We start from the raw sequence: 13,726 nt of genomic DNA, 5'->3' as shown, positions 1-13,726 counted from the left end.
ATTATCAATCTCCATGAGAAGTGCTTTACGGAACTTAAAAGTCTGCTCACCAAGCCATCAAAAAATAAGGTAGTCAAAGCCCACAAAAGATGGTATAATAAGAGCTGTAGGGAAGCCCACAGCAAACTAATAGCAGCTGTTAAATCGAGGCTCTCCCATGACATCAAGAATGCTAGACAGTTCTATAAGCAGGCTCTTTGGATAGCCAAGAGGGATTGGGACGACTCTTATTGGGCAGATCTACTTATGGCGTGCAAGTCATCTAACCAAGTGAAATTTTGGGAGACTATTAGGTGGGGTAGGGATCCGGACTCTCAAATACCGGTTAACCACGTCTCTGCTCTTGACTGGGTGGAATTCTTTACAGCCCAATTTAAAGATACGAGCGCTGAGTCCAAACTGGTAATTAAACCTGTACTGGGGGTTCAGCCCACTAACCCCGGGGCCCCACTTATTTTTTCCGCCTTAGACACGGCGCATGCTCTCGGCTCCGTCCAGTCAGGAAAAGCCCCGGGCCTAGATGCCATCCCTGCAGATCTTTTTAAATTGAACCTTGATCTATGGGTCCCATACATCACCCTATTGGCAAATGTTATCTCAGCAGGGGCAAGGATTCCACAATCCTGAAAAGGGGCAGAGATCTTGCCAATATATAAAAAAGGGGATCGATCATTGCCAAACAACTATCGCCCCATAAGCTTGATCGATTCACTTAAAAAAATAGTATCACGAATGGTTCTTGCAAGAATTCAGGGATGGATAGAACAGAATAATATACTTTCCCCCATGTAGGCTGGGTTTAGATTGGGCACCAGTACTATAGACCAGGTGTTCAGACTCACCATGCTCTATTGGATGGTGGTCTTCTTGGGTGGAGGGGTTATCTATGCCGCATTCGTAGATCTTAAGTCGGCTTTTGATCTAGTTCCAAGGGTGAAACTTTGGGAAGCATTAAGACGCATGGGCTTTCCTGCCGATCTCTTGGAATTAGTCATGAGATTGCATGAGGATAATTTCGCCCGAGTGAGGTGGGGCAAGCAGGGTCAGGTGACCAACAGCTTCCCGGTCCAACGAGGGGTGCGCCAGGGTTGCGTGTTGGCTCCTACCCTGTTTCTCCTCTTCATAAACCAGGTTGTCGAATATTTCACCAACACGCAGACTGATGCACCATCTCTGGGCGGGTCAAATTATCCAATGCTAATCTTTGCCGACGACACCCTGCTCCTTTCTAAAACTCGGAGCGGGTTGCAGACAGCCCTGAACAGGTTTGCAGAGTTCTGTAAGAAAAATGACTTGCAGATCAACATAGATAAAACCAAATTCATGGTCTTTAGTAATAAAACCCCAGTCAAAAGCTCTGTTAGTCTGAATGGTGTTCCAATTGATCAGGTCAAGGTTATGACGTATTTGGGTGTGACCCTTGAGTACCAACTCAGCTGGAAACCCCAGTTGGAGGCACTAAACCTAAAATGTGTTCGCCTGACGGGTTGCCTATTGCTTGAACAGAAGAAATCCTTGACTAAACGTATTACTCCAGCATTAAAGATATATGAGGTCAAGGTTAATGCAGCTACCCTCTACGGAGCAGACATATGGGGACACAAGGATTTGTCAGTTTTGACTATAGCCCAGAATAGGTTCCTGAGGAACTTGGTAGGGCTTCCCCAATCCACTCCCATTAAACCACTGTTATTAGACCTAGGATGCAGACCTTTAGATCAGATGGCACAGTTTCGTTTAGTGGCACTGTGGCGACGGTTATGGACGACTCCAGAGCTTAGCCTCTTTGCCCGTGAGTTGAATGAGGTTAAATCTTTGTGGGGTGCCCACAGAATCCCCTGGCTCAGGGAAGTCAAACATGTTTTGTATGCAATGGGCCTTCCTGAGCTGTGGCTAAATCCCGGGTGTTCCAGCTTCCCCCCAAAACAAGATTTTAAAGATCTATTCTGGGCCTCTTTAAAATCTACTGTGGTTATCCATTCTTCGGACACGAACCTAACGGGGCTTTTTTTAACACACAAATTGACACCCTCCCTTGAGCCCTATTGGGACCTGATATGCAAAACCCAGGATCGGAAACTGTATCATCAGTTTCGTGTAGGCACACTCCCCATTAATTCCTTTACTACAAAGTGGGCAAAGAATGTAAGTAACAAATGTCCCTGGTGTCCGGATCATGTAGAAAGTATTGGCCATTTGTTTTTTGCCTGCCCAGCTTATCGAGCCCCACGACTCAAATGGTTGAAACCTTTATGCAGAAGCTTGGATTGTGGGGGATATCTTGAAGCCCTGCTGAAGTTTCGTAATGTTAGATCTGAACTTTTTGTGATCTGTGTGGCTAAATTCCTGGGCTGGGCGTGGTTGATCCGTATTAAGAAACTGAATTCCTATCTCAATTAACTGTTACGACATGACGCCCAATTAACTGTTACGACATGAAGCACATACTGTATGTTCACAACTTTTTATATATTATGGGAGATGTCTGTAGCTTTTTTTAACATATTTTTATGTATTGTATGCTGTCTTTTATGAATTTTACTTCGAAATAAAGACATAATGAACTGAACTGAGACAGCTGGAAATTAAATGTGGTCTTGTGGAGTGCTTAACCAATAGGAAAAAAGAAGTACTTCAAAAGTGATCAGTGGGAGGACAGAAGTAATGTATCCATGCTCCATGGGAGGGACAAACACAAGAAGAGGAAGCAAAGCCCACACAGGACGAATACAAAACAAGCAATGAGAGTTACAATAATGCCAATCAATGGGTGGGTCTAAGCCCACTGTAAGCTTCCACTGCCTGGTGGCTGAGACCTAGGAACCCCCTTCTCAGCGTCCATAAGAGATGACTTGTCTGTTATTGTAAAATGTTATGTACATTTGATTCTTCTATGATATTGCAATCAGGTACTCCTTTAAAACATCACTTCCGATTTCAAGCCATTTTAATAACATAATTTATGTTATATTTGGTAATACGTCAAATTGTTAATAGATTCCTAATCCTTTTTTATATGTATCATTGATCGCCAAATTGTACAATATACCTGGGATTTAAATCCAATGCATTGTAAGGCCTGGTGCACTTTCTTCACGGGGTAAACAGACCTTCTTGGGATACTCAAATTTTATAAAATAAGACATTTCCTGCTGGCACAAAACAAATATTAAAATACCCTTACTAATATATTGCTCAAACACCGAAACTGACCAGTACCCTGTCCCCCAAACCCAGATACTCTCTGCCTATATGTTAGTATGTTCGATAGTTAAGGATACAGTGCAATGGTTTAATCAGTGGTTAGTCCTTGACAAGGGATGTAGCACTGTGGAGAGGACAGGGCTTTGCGAAGAGGGAATGCACTTTCAGATATGCTTGCACTGATGAGCATCTGCAGGTGTCTACATGCCGTGCTCCAGACGTCCTGCAATATAGATGTCTGCAAATATTCCACTGTAGGCGTGTGCAAGGCGGGCACTGTAGGAGTGTGCATGACATCCACTGTATGTGTGTGTATGTCATGCACTGTTGATGTGCATATGTCATACAGTATAGGTGTGTGCATGTCACGCTCTATAGGTGTGTACATGCACATTGTAGATGTGTACGTGTCATGCACTATCAATGTGTGCATGTTGTGAACAAGTGGTGTCTGCGTATTGAGCTATACTAAGCTTTTTTAGGTCTCGGCTTTAGACAGCGCTCATACGCTGTCTCGAAGAGACATGCTGTATCTACTTTGTGGGATTACAGCCCGCCCAAAGGCTTCCCATTTGCTGGCTCCATCGTCGCTTGCTTATTCATTCTCCCCATTTGTCTATGGCATGCATGCATTATGCCTTTCCCGGTGTTCATCTCTCCCTAGGAGCAACAACTAACTACTCCTAAACATATGCAGCGGTCATTTTAAGTGATTGTTTCAGGACTACTTTTTAATTTTTTTTAATGGGTGACTGGTCCCGCCTCAATTTAAACCGTTAGAGCGCACGTCGGGAGAAGATGAACTGCCGGGAGTAAGGCTAGAGCTGCAGCTTCCCCTGCCAGTTTGAGATGGCTGTGGCCACTGGCTCTGGGGCATTCTGATGATGCTGTGGCTGGCTTGCCAGGCACTCGCATGTCGAGCACAGCCATATGACCCTGCACATCTTCATCGTGAGTGCAGCACTTTTTGGGGCAGCAGAGCACTTCCAACTGCGGACCCAGACGAATTTCGCCCATGGCTGCCTGACTGGGAAACCCTTGCTCATTTGCATGACATGAGACAGAGTTGTTGTGTTTACAGAGCATGAGCTGCTGCTTCCTCGCGGGCTCCAGGGAGCACTGAGGATGCCGTGCCTGCCTTTCCAGGCACTCACATGTCCGGCACAGCCCTGGACCGTGAACATTCTCATTGTGTATGAAGGTGAGAGCAGGATTTAAAATGTTGTAAATGTGTGACTTGTCCGACCACACTTTCTGCCGTAAGAGCGCCCGTCGAGATAAGATGAACTGCTGGTGGCTCAAAATTGCTAAGCTACGTTAAGTAAGTTTGATCATTTATGCATTTTCTTTATCACATTGTTCCCATGCTATTTGTTGTGTCTTGAAATGCCTTGCAGATCTTTTTGTGCAAACAAAAATACTGTGGGGCAGATTTACAATCCCCTTGCCCCACTTTTGCGTCATTTTTCCCATGTTAAAAATGACGCAAAAGTGGCGCAAGCAGCTTTTAAAGCTGCCCCTGTGAACCTTACCCTCGTCGTTACTATGTGCCAGATTTACAAGCCCCTTTTGCCACTTTTGCGTCACTGTTACCATAAAAGTGATGACTACAATGGGTAAGTTGTGGCACTGGAATGCAGCGCTTTTTGGGACAGCAGAGCACTTTACGCTGCTGCTCCAGAGGTAGTTCACCCAAGGCTGCGCGATCCTACCACAACTGGCAAACTCTCGCTTAGTTGACATGGTACAGAGGTGTTGTGTTTACATTTTAAAAAGTGGTGGTGGGTGATGCCCTGAGCCGACTGCACAAGCCTGGTTGGAGAACTCCGAACATTGCCAAGAGCAATTTGCAATTTATTGGGACCTGATGCCCCTTAAGACAAGGCCTAAAGATATTGGGAGCCCCTTGTATCCCACCTGAAAAGAATGCCCGCTGGTGAGATAGTCACACCAGATCCCCACACAGCGTTTGCCTAGCTAGCCCCAGGTGGACTATTGCCGCTGGACTGGGCCCCGAACCCAGGCAGACAATGTCTGCCACTGGTTGTTTTGAACATAATAATTGATGTGTAGTGGTGCTTTTTGATGTATTAGACTACCTACACTTATAAGAATAACAGTCTGTAATGTGTACTGCGGAACCGATGACACCACGCTGTGAATTTACGAATGGCTTTGTTATGAGGAGTATGTTTTTCTTTTTCTGATTGTTTTTCTCTTTGTTCTGTCTGAAAATCAATGAATAAAGATGTTTTTTTAAGTGGTGGTAGGTATACCAAGGAGTGGGGCAACATCTGCGGGCCATGGATGCAAAATCTTTGGCCAAATGTGTGTCTCCAATGTAGGAGACCAATAACATTGTTGTGACATTTAGTGGCGTATGTTTGAGTACAATTTTTAACCTCGATTTGTATCTATTAAGGGGCTATAGTGTCGATGCCAGGGAATATTCAGGGTTTGCCCAGTTATTTTGTTTTTTAACACATGTTCATGTCCCACAGGTCATTGTGGTGTAGTCACTGTTTTGAGTAATATGCTGTTGACTTCCAAGTGAAATAAGTACGTTGTCAAGGTTCCATGTTTAATAGCGGCCCAAAGTAAAAAAAATAAAGAAACAGCACTCATCTGTTGCAAGCATGAGAAATGATTTTAATTATTGTAACGTATTTGCTAGCCTTTGTCCGCAAACACCTGACTCTTGGTGACCGAGTCCGTGCAACCTGGAATCTACTGGTGTGATCTTGGTGTGTGCACATGCTACTTGCCATGCTAATGCTTGGTCAAGTTACAACACATCTTAGCACACGCAAACAATTCAAGTAGTACAAACAGAAAGCTTGCCGAAGTGAAAGTAAATGGAAGGAAATCCGAGTGATACCAAGCGCCTAATTCACAAAGGCAAACTTAAAGTTTTGTCAGGGTTTACGATTGTTTGCTATTCACAGAGGTATTTTACTATTTGGATTGTTCTATGTGCAGAGACTAGGCAGTTCTAAAGATACTACTAGGAAAATATATTTGTCAATAGCAGACAATTGTAAACTTAAGCAAAAGTGTACGTTTATCTTTGTGGTTCAGGCTCAAAGTGTTGTGGAATCTGATCACGAGAGAAAAAGAAATAAACGTGCAGACTCGCACCCTGAAAATTCTATAAGTGAAAACAAAATTCTTACTGAAACATCTACAGTGGGTGTGTTTTAGAGCGAATGGACTATTAGTGTAAAGCAACATTTTGACATTTTTGTTTCTGCTGTTTGAGTACCTAGCACTGAATGCTCAGAAATTGATATTTGATATTTGAACAATCTGGATAAAATAGGTAATTTGATTAAAAAAGCCTTCACAGCTAAAGCATCAACTTTGAGTCCAATTGGGATTCCTTAATCAATTTCCATGTAAGCTTGGTAAAAAAAACTAGACAAATTCAGCACACGAAAAGGCTGTAAATTAGCTAATTGTCCACTTGTGGCCTAAATTGCTAAGGATCCTCACACAGGCAGTGGAGGCTTGGGAGAGGTCAGCCAGTAGTAGCCTGATCCTGTGACGCGAATGATGCGTCATTCTATAAGTATGTGCACCACGCCTGTGCGCGCCTACTATATGATGCAGGAACTTTTTTTTTCTTATTAGCTGCCGGTCCGAGTTGGATCAGTAACTAAAAAGAACATAAAATGGGAAAAGGTTTTTTTTTAGCAACATGGGGTGGGTATGAGGGTGTTGGGAAAGACAAAGCAACACAGGAGGGTTGGCGGGATGGGAAGGCAACATGGAAGGCGCAAACCGGAAGCAATACAGAGGGTGCAGGGAGGCAACTGAGAGACAACGGGGAAAAGCATAGAAGCGAGTAAAAATGGGAGGAGAGCAGGGAAAAACACTCCGGTGACAGAGAGCAAACGTGAGCGCCCAAAGAGATTAGTGCACAATGGTGACAGTTAATGCCTGAACTCTCATGAAGTGCTTCACACAAAATGGAAAAAAGTAGTGCCTGAAAAGCAAGCAGTGAAAGCAGGGATGCCAGCAATAAAAGTACCAGTAAAGAGGCAATGCTCCATGGGAGGGACATACACAAGATTGACAAGCTGCGACATGAATCAGAAGTAGCCAAATAAGAGCGACAAGGAAAGACAACCAATGTAAGCTAGGGGCAGACTCCAAGCTCTTCTATGCACTTGCTAAACCACAATATGCACTGCAGTAGACCGTGTGAGTGCGATCTAGTAGGCTTGACCTAAAAAGGAAAGAAATTCATGGCTAGAATATACTATTATTGCATCAAATGCCACACAGATGGGTACTGTGGGTCCCTCAGTCGTTCTTGCCCTCGAGGTCATTTGCCTTAACTCTGCCGCTCTTTCCTGATAACGTGATAGCGTGATTAATAGGCTGTTGAGTCTTGCAGGTGGCCGAGGACGTCACAGGCTCAAGAATTGAAAAGCTTCGGAAATGAGAGCCTCGTGTCCAAGGAAGTGCCTGGAAATAGAACAAAGACGCGCTCACTCCCTCTCCCCGTCACTGCTCCTCTGTTGTGCCAGGATGAGTGGCACTGAGTCTGTGGAGGGCGCTTGCTGAAGAAGAGGGGGGATGGGGGGAGGGGAGTGGGCACCTGCTGGAAAGAAGGCGCAGGTAAGAACATGCCCTGCCAAGGAAAATGTTGAAGAGTGTGAGGGTTAAATACACCTCAGAGAAAGAGAGGCGTGGAATAGGTGTGGATAGAATAAGAGGTCCTCCTATTGACTCTCTGAACAGATGTGTACACTGTACCACACAATGATGAGAGCAAGCTGCAGAGTGTGGGGAGGGGTCACTGCGACTCCCGGCCTACCGCAAATGGGGGCCCCTGTATTGTGTGTTTACTATTCTAGCTTCACAAACTGAACACTTCTGTGTTTTTTACTTTGTCAATATCCTCGACCTAAAATAACTAAACCCACTATGTGGACTTGTCTTAGTAGTGCTCTGGTCCTCACACCGATGGTGGTTCTTTGACTTTGTCAGTGTTTACCAACACTATGAAGAACAGCCCTTCCCCCATTTATTTTTTATTTGAAACGAGAAGGTAGAAATTAGTGTGTGATAGACACACGCGCACACACACGTTTACTTAACACATGTATTGCACCCACAGCAAGAACAATAAGCACCCATAAGCAATAATCCACTTTGCTTTAGGAAGCCCTCCATTCTTATGTTACACGAGGCTCAGTGTCCTGAGGGGCCCACTGAACACTGATTATTGCTGTATCGTGTTGTTTTCATGTATTCTCAGGAAGTACTGAGCAATAAGAATAAACATGGACTTAATATGGATTAAAATGGACTAAGTGAATGAAAAATGTTTCAAGTGAGTAAAGTTCTATGAGTTTCGCCTATGTTGCTGTGCGGCTAATCACTGGGTCCCTTTCTCATACCACATTGGTCTGGCTGGCAGTTAGGCCGGACATTGTCCAGGGTCTCCCTCTGCGGACCCCAACCTATAGTAGGTTCTTCACCAACCCCAGGTTCTGCTACAATATGTCACCTTCTGTGCTGCCATATATAGGCCCATCCCTTATGGAAGGTACCTCCGGTGCCCCACAATATTTAGCCACATCCCTTTTGGCCACCACTAAGCCCCGGGTACTTAAGACAAGCTTATGGCGTGGAATGTCTACATCGTTTGGAATCCCCAGCAAAACATATCATGGGTCGGGCTGGGGTGTCACCTGTAGAATGGCTGAGAGTTCCTGAATGATCATCCTCCAATAGATTTGTATCCGGGGGCAATCCCACAGTGTATGCATAAAGGAACCAATGGCATCTACACAGTGCAAGCAGGCTGGAGTGGGCGCTCTTCCCATAGCATGTAATCTGCTGCTGTCATAATAGACCCTATGAAGTATTTTGAATTGTATCAAGCGTAGACGCGCCTTAATGGCACAGGGGTGCCTCAGACTCACTCCCCAATCTATATCCTCTAATTCACCCACATCTCTCTGCCGCCCCTCTCTCTTCATCAATCAAGATGCTGCCCTCAAGGGGGCATTCAGGTATCTCAGTCTCTCGACCAGACAGGTATGTCTGATCTGGGCATACCACAGAGACTGGGTCAGATGTAGTTGGTATTCCCGCTGTAGCGAGGAGAAGGGGCATAAAGTCTCCATCCTCCAGGATGTTTCCTACCTTGGAGATACCTATGACATCCCATGTTCCAAATCCACGCAGTTTTGCGATTCCTTTGCAACCATGTCACTTTCCAAAGAGGTGTTACCCTTGTGATTTCTTGCCCAGCAAAGTGTCTTTGTGGCCCTGTTCCAAACTATCAGTGCGACCCGCTTTGCCGACGGAAGCATCTGTGATCCCCCTCCATACAGATAGGGTCCCTGCTTTCTGCATGCCAACAGAGTATGTGTAAGCTTGAATTTCGGGTACTCCTGCAGGGTGTTAATCCAATTGTTAATATTTATTAGGTGTGCCGCCCAGTAGTATCCTTCTATGTCCGGAAGTATGAGCCCACCATTATATTGGTTACGGTGTAATGTCGTTAGCAAAATCCTCATGTGCCCCATCCGCAGCAGGGTCCTCAAGTTCCTATTAATCTTGGCAAACTCAGCTTGAGAGAGGGGGCTGTATGTTTTTTGCAGCACATATAGTAGTTTGGGAAGCATGATCATTTTAATTAAGGCTGCTCACCCCATCAGGGTGAAAGGCAGGCCCCTCCAACTGACATCAGCCTGAAAGTTTGACAGCATCCTCCCCACATTACAACTACAACAGAGCTCTCTCCTCAATGTGACAAATATCTCAAGCTACTTAAAACCGCCCTCAGCCTCCTGAAACCGCAGGGGTAGCGGCAGCATCCCCATAGAGTATGTGGGGTATAAAGCACTGACTTGTCCCAGTTTATCCTGTATCCCGAGTGGACCCTGTGCCCTCCCAATAGCTGAAAGACTGCCGGAATAGTGTTCACTTAGTCTGTTATGTATAGAATTATATTGTCATTGTATAATGATATTTTATCTTCTACCTTAGCCTCCACTGTGGTACAGAACCCCCCAATTTAGGGATGCAGCCACACCCCGCATGGCAGGGACTTCACTGTAACGGCAAAAAAAAAAATGGGGACGAGGGACAGCCCTGCCTGGCTCCTCTCCAGATCGGAAATATCGCCAGACATCTTTCCACTGACCCTGACTGTGGTGACAGAGCTTTGGTAGAGCACTGCCAACCATTTTCTGGGACTTGGGACCACAACCAAATTTCAGTAGTGTCTGCTCATCAGTGAACCGCATCATGCACCTTTTTGACATCTAGGAATAGGAAGACATGCGGTGGCGGATGGGTCTGCACTGTGGTGAGCCAATTATGTGTACATCGTAGGGTAAGGCGTGTTGACCTGCCGGGCATGAAGCCCAACTGATTTTGATGTATCAAAGGGGTAATGCCGTTTAGTAGTCGAGCGGCAAGGACAGTTGCCAGTAATTTGTATCTACATTGAGCAGCACGATCGGTTGATAAGATTCACATCTGTCTCTAGGCTTCCCATTTTTAGGAAGCACTATAATGGTGGCTTTTCGGACATCCAGGGGAAGTTCCCCCGATTCCCCAACCTTTCGGAACATGTTCAGTAGGTGGGGCCTGAGGAGATTCACATATCACTTGTAAAACTTGCAGGGATTCCATTGGGACCTGGTGTCTAACCCGGCTTTAGTTACGCAATGACACCTTGTATCTCACTTAGTGTTAGTTCTTCCTCCATGAGCTCCCGGGTTCCTGCATCTAACATAGGGGTAGGAATCTTGGCCAAATAGTGCACTATAGCCTCTGAGTCGTGAAGTGGTCTGTCGTTGTAAAAATCCTCATAATAAAGAGTGAACTCATCAAAAATGAGGGCATCAATACTGTAGGCAACCCCTGTGGGACTGAGAATACTACACCCTGCGATCACCTTGCTTAGCCAAGCCAGGAGCCTTCCAGCTTTGTCAGAGTGTAGACATCATCTGTTTCTTGGCCCCTTCCTAATCCAAATCCGTACACGCAGCTTGTAGTGTTGTTATCTGCCTAAGGACTAGGGGGTCGATCTCCGTCCCCGGTGATCTTTCTAACTGCAGGGTCTGGGTTTCCAGTTCCTAAGCTCTGTCACCTCTTGCCTCTGTATCTGTGCAATCAAGTTCTGGGCCTGGTCTCTGAGCACAGCTTTAAACACTTTCCATAGCACTTTCTTAAACTCTACTGCCTCTTTGTTTTCTGTAAAATATAGTTCAATGTCCACTCTGTGTCCCGTGCAACCCCTCGGTCTTTCAACTCCCATGCATTCAGCTTCCACCCCATAGCTCGCTTGTCCCTGTCACTTCTCACCTCTTTTTTCTGTGCAATCAAGCTCTGGGCCTGGTCTCTAAGCACATCTTTAAACACTCCCCGTAGCACAGCCTTAGACTCTACTGACGCTTCGTTTTCTGTCAAATATATTTTAATGTCCACTCTGAGTCCCGTGCCACCTCTCGGTCTTTCAAGTCCAGAGGTGAATGGTTGGATAGGCCCCTCACCAGATAGTCTGCTTGCCATTGTTATAGAAGGAAGGAAATATGGAAACATGGCACAACAGCAGACAATAGTAAAGAGAATCACACAGCTATACATGGCAAAGGAGCAGTGCATGCCTAAAATCTCGAACTAATGAGAAAGAGGTGAAGAGTTAACTTGAATACATAATGCATGACCTGCAAGGTCATAGTTAAAGGAAAACTGGTATTTGGCAAGCTTTAAGGAATTTGTGGCCTTAGGATACAGGCACATATTCGGCATTTTCAATAGACTGAAACATGATTAGACAATAGGAGCAGGAGATTGAATTCGCATAGAACACACAGAATCTGATAAGAGGTCTTGGGAGCACAATGATAAAGCACACACGCAAATATACATGCATTCAATACAAATACACATGCATTCAAGAATAGAAGAATAGTTCGTTTGTTAAGCATTGTTATAGATCCATAAAAGCATGTGTAGAAAACTAGGTTAAAGTTTAGGAACACAGATGTTGAAATGTTTGTGTAACCAATGTGTAAATTTTAAATAAGTTAATGTTACATTTTTTGTAAGATGCAGTGTCCGCCTATGTATAAAAGTAGCTGCCTGTGAAGCAGCAAATTGAGGATGGTAGGGTGAAGATACCTTCAAGGGATTTTACTGCTATTGGATTTTAAGCAAAGTTTCAAACATCAATTAGCGGCCTTAAACACTTGGTGCCGATAGTGCAAAAACTGCAACAGTAAATATTTGGTCAATGTTAATAAGCCACCATAGGTGATCTGAATGAGAATGAGAGCATGCCCTGCATTCAACTCATGCTGTTGTGAGGATTCTCTGAGAACTTTGAGCCAGATCTGCCGTCTTCCTTAAACAAACAAACAAATAGCGTAAGACGCCCTGCGACGCTCTTTGCGCAGTAGATCTGCCGTCTTCTTTTAACAAATTAACAAATAGCGGAAGACGTTCTGCGACTTTCCTTGCGCAGACACCATTGACCGCCTTTTAAATCCACCAATAAATATCCGGGAAGGCAGTCACATCCATATTCGACAGTTTTCTATTTATTGCACACGATAAAGACTGGATTGCCGCAATATCTATGCTACTCTCGTTCCAAAATTTGAAGGGTTCTCAAGATATGATTTTCATTTCCTGAAGATGGTCTCAACAACTCAAGAATATAGACCGAAACGTCGACATACGTTTTTTCTATCGATCAGTAAACTAATTGTAAATAGGTAGAAAAGCGCTTACAATTGTTATAAAGAAGTTTTCCTTGACTGACATACATGAAATGTACTTCTTATAACATTGTTATCTATTTTGTAGCCTTTTAATTTCTTTTGAAGTATTAAATACAAACATTTTCATATACACCTTCTTTTGCTCTCATTCTCATTCAGATCACCTATGGTGGCTTATTAACGTTGACCAAATATTTACTGTTGCAGTTTTTGCACTATCGGCACCAAGTGTGTAAGGCCGCTAATTGATGTTTGAAACTTTGCTTAAAATCCAATAGCAGTAAAATCCCTTGAAGGTATCTTCGCCCTACCATACTTATTGCCCAAACCCTCAGGGGTATATTGGGTTGCTCACTTTTTGGTTAGCAAATTGAGGATGGCTGTTTACCTGTGTGGGGATGGTTGTTCTCCCTGCAGCGACATTAAAGAGCTGTTTTTACATTGCCAAGAGGAGTCAGTCTTCTTTGTTTTTATATTACCCTGCAACCCCTTATCTCTCCTACCTTACACCAGGGCACAAAGAGAAAACCCAACCTTGAATAGACCCTGTGCACCCCTAAGAAATAAGAGTACTTCCTGACGCCTGGGTGAAGGCACCGCCACAAATCAACTAAGCCCACCCTATTGGCTAATTGAGCAATGCTGTCGTCTGGGGGGCACCGTATGAAGCCCCGATTGGTCGTGATCTGTAACCATTACATCATTAAAGTCCCCAACTACAACATGCAATGTGGAGGTGTAGTCTAACAGAATATCAGCTATTCTGG

Source organism: Lissotriton helveticus, chromosome 3_1 (assembly GCF_964261635.1).
Source record: "Lissotriton helveticus chromosome 3_1, aLisHel1.1, whole genome shotgun sequence".
In the NCBI taxonomy this organism is placed as follows: domain Eukaryota; kingdom Metazoa; phylum Chordata; class Amphibia; order Caudata; family Salamandridae; genus Lissotriton; species Lissotriton helveticus.
Note: the sequence above shows the minus strand (reverse complement) of the source record.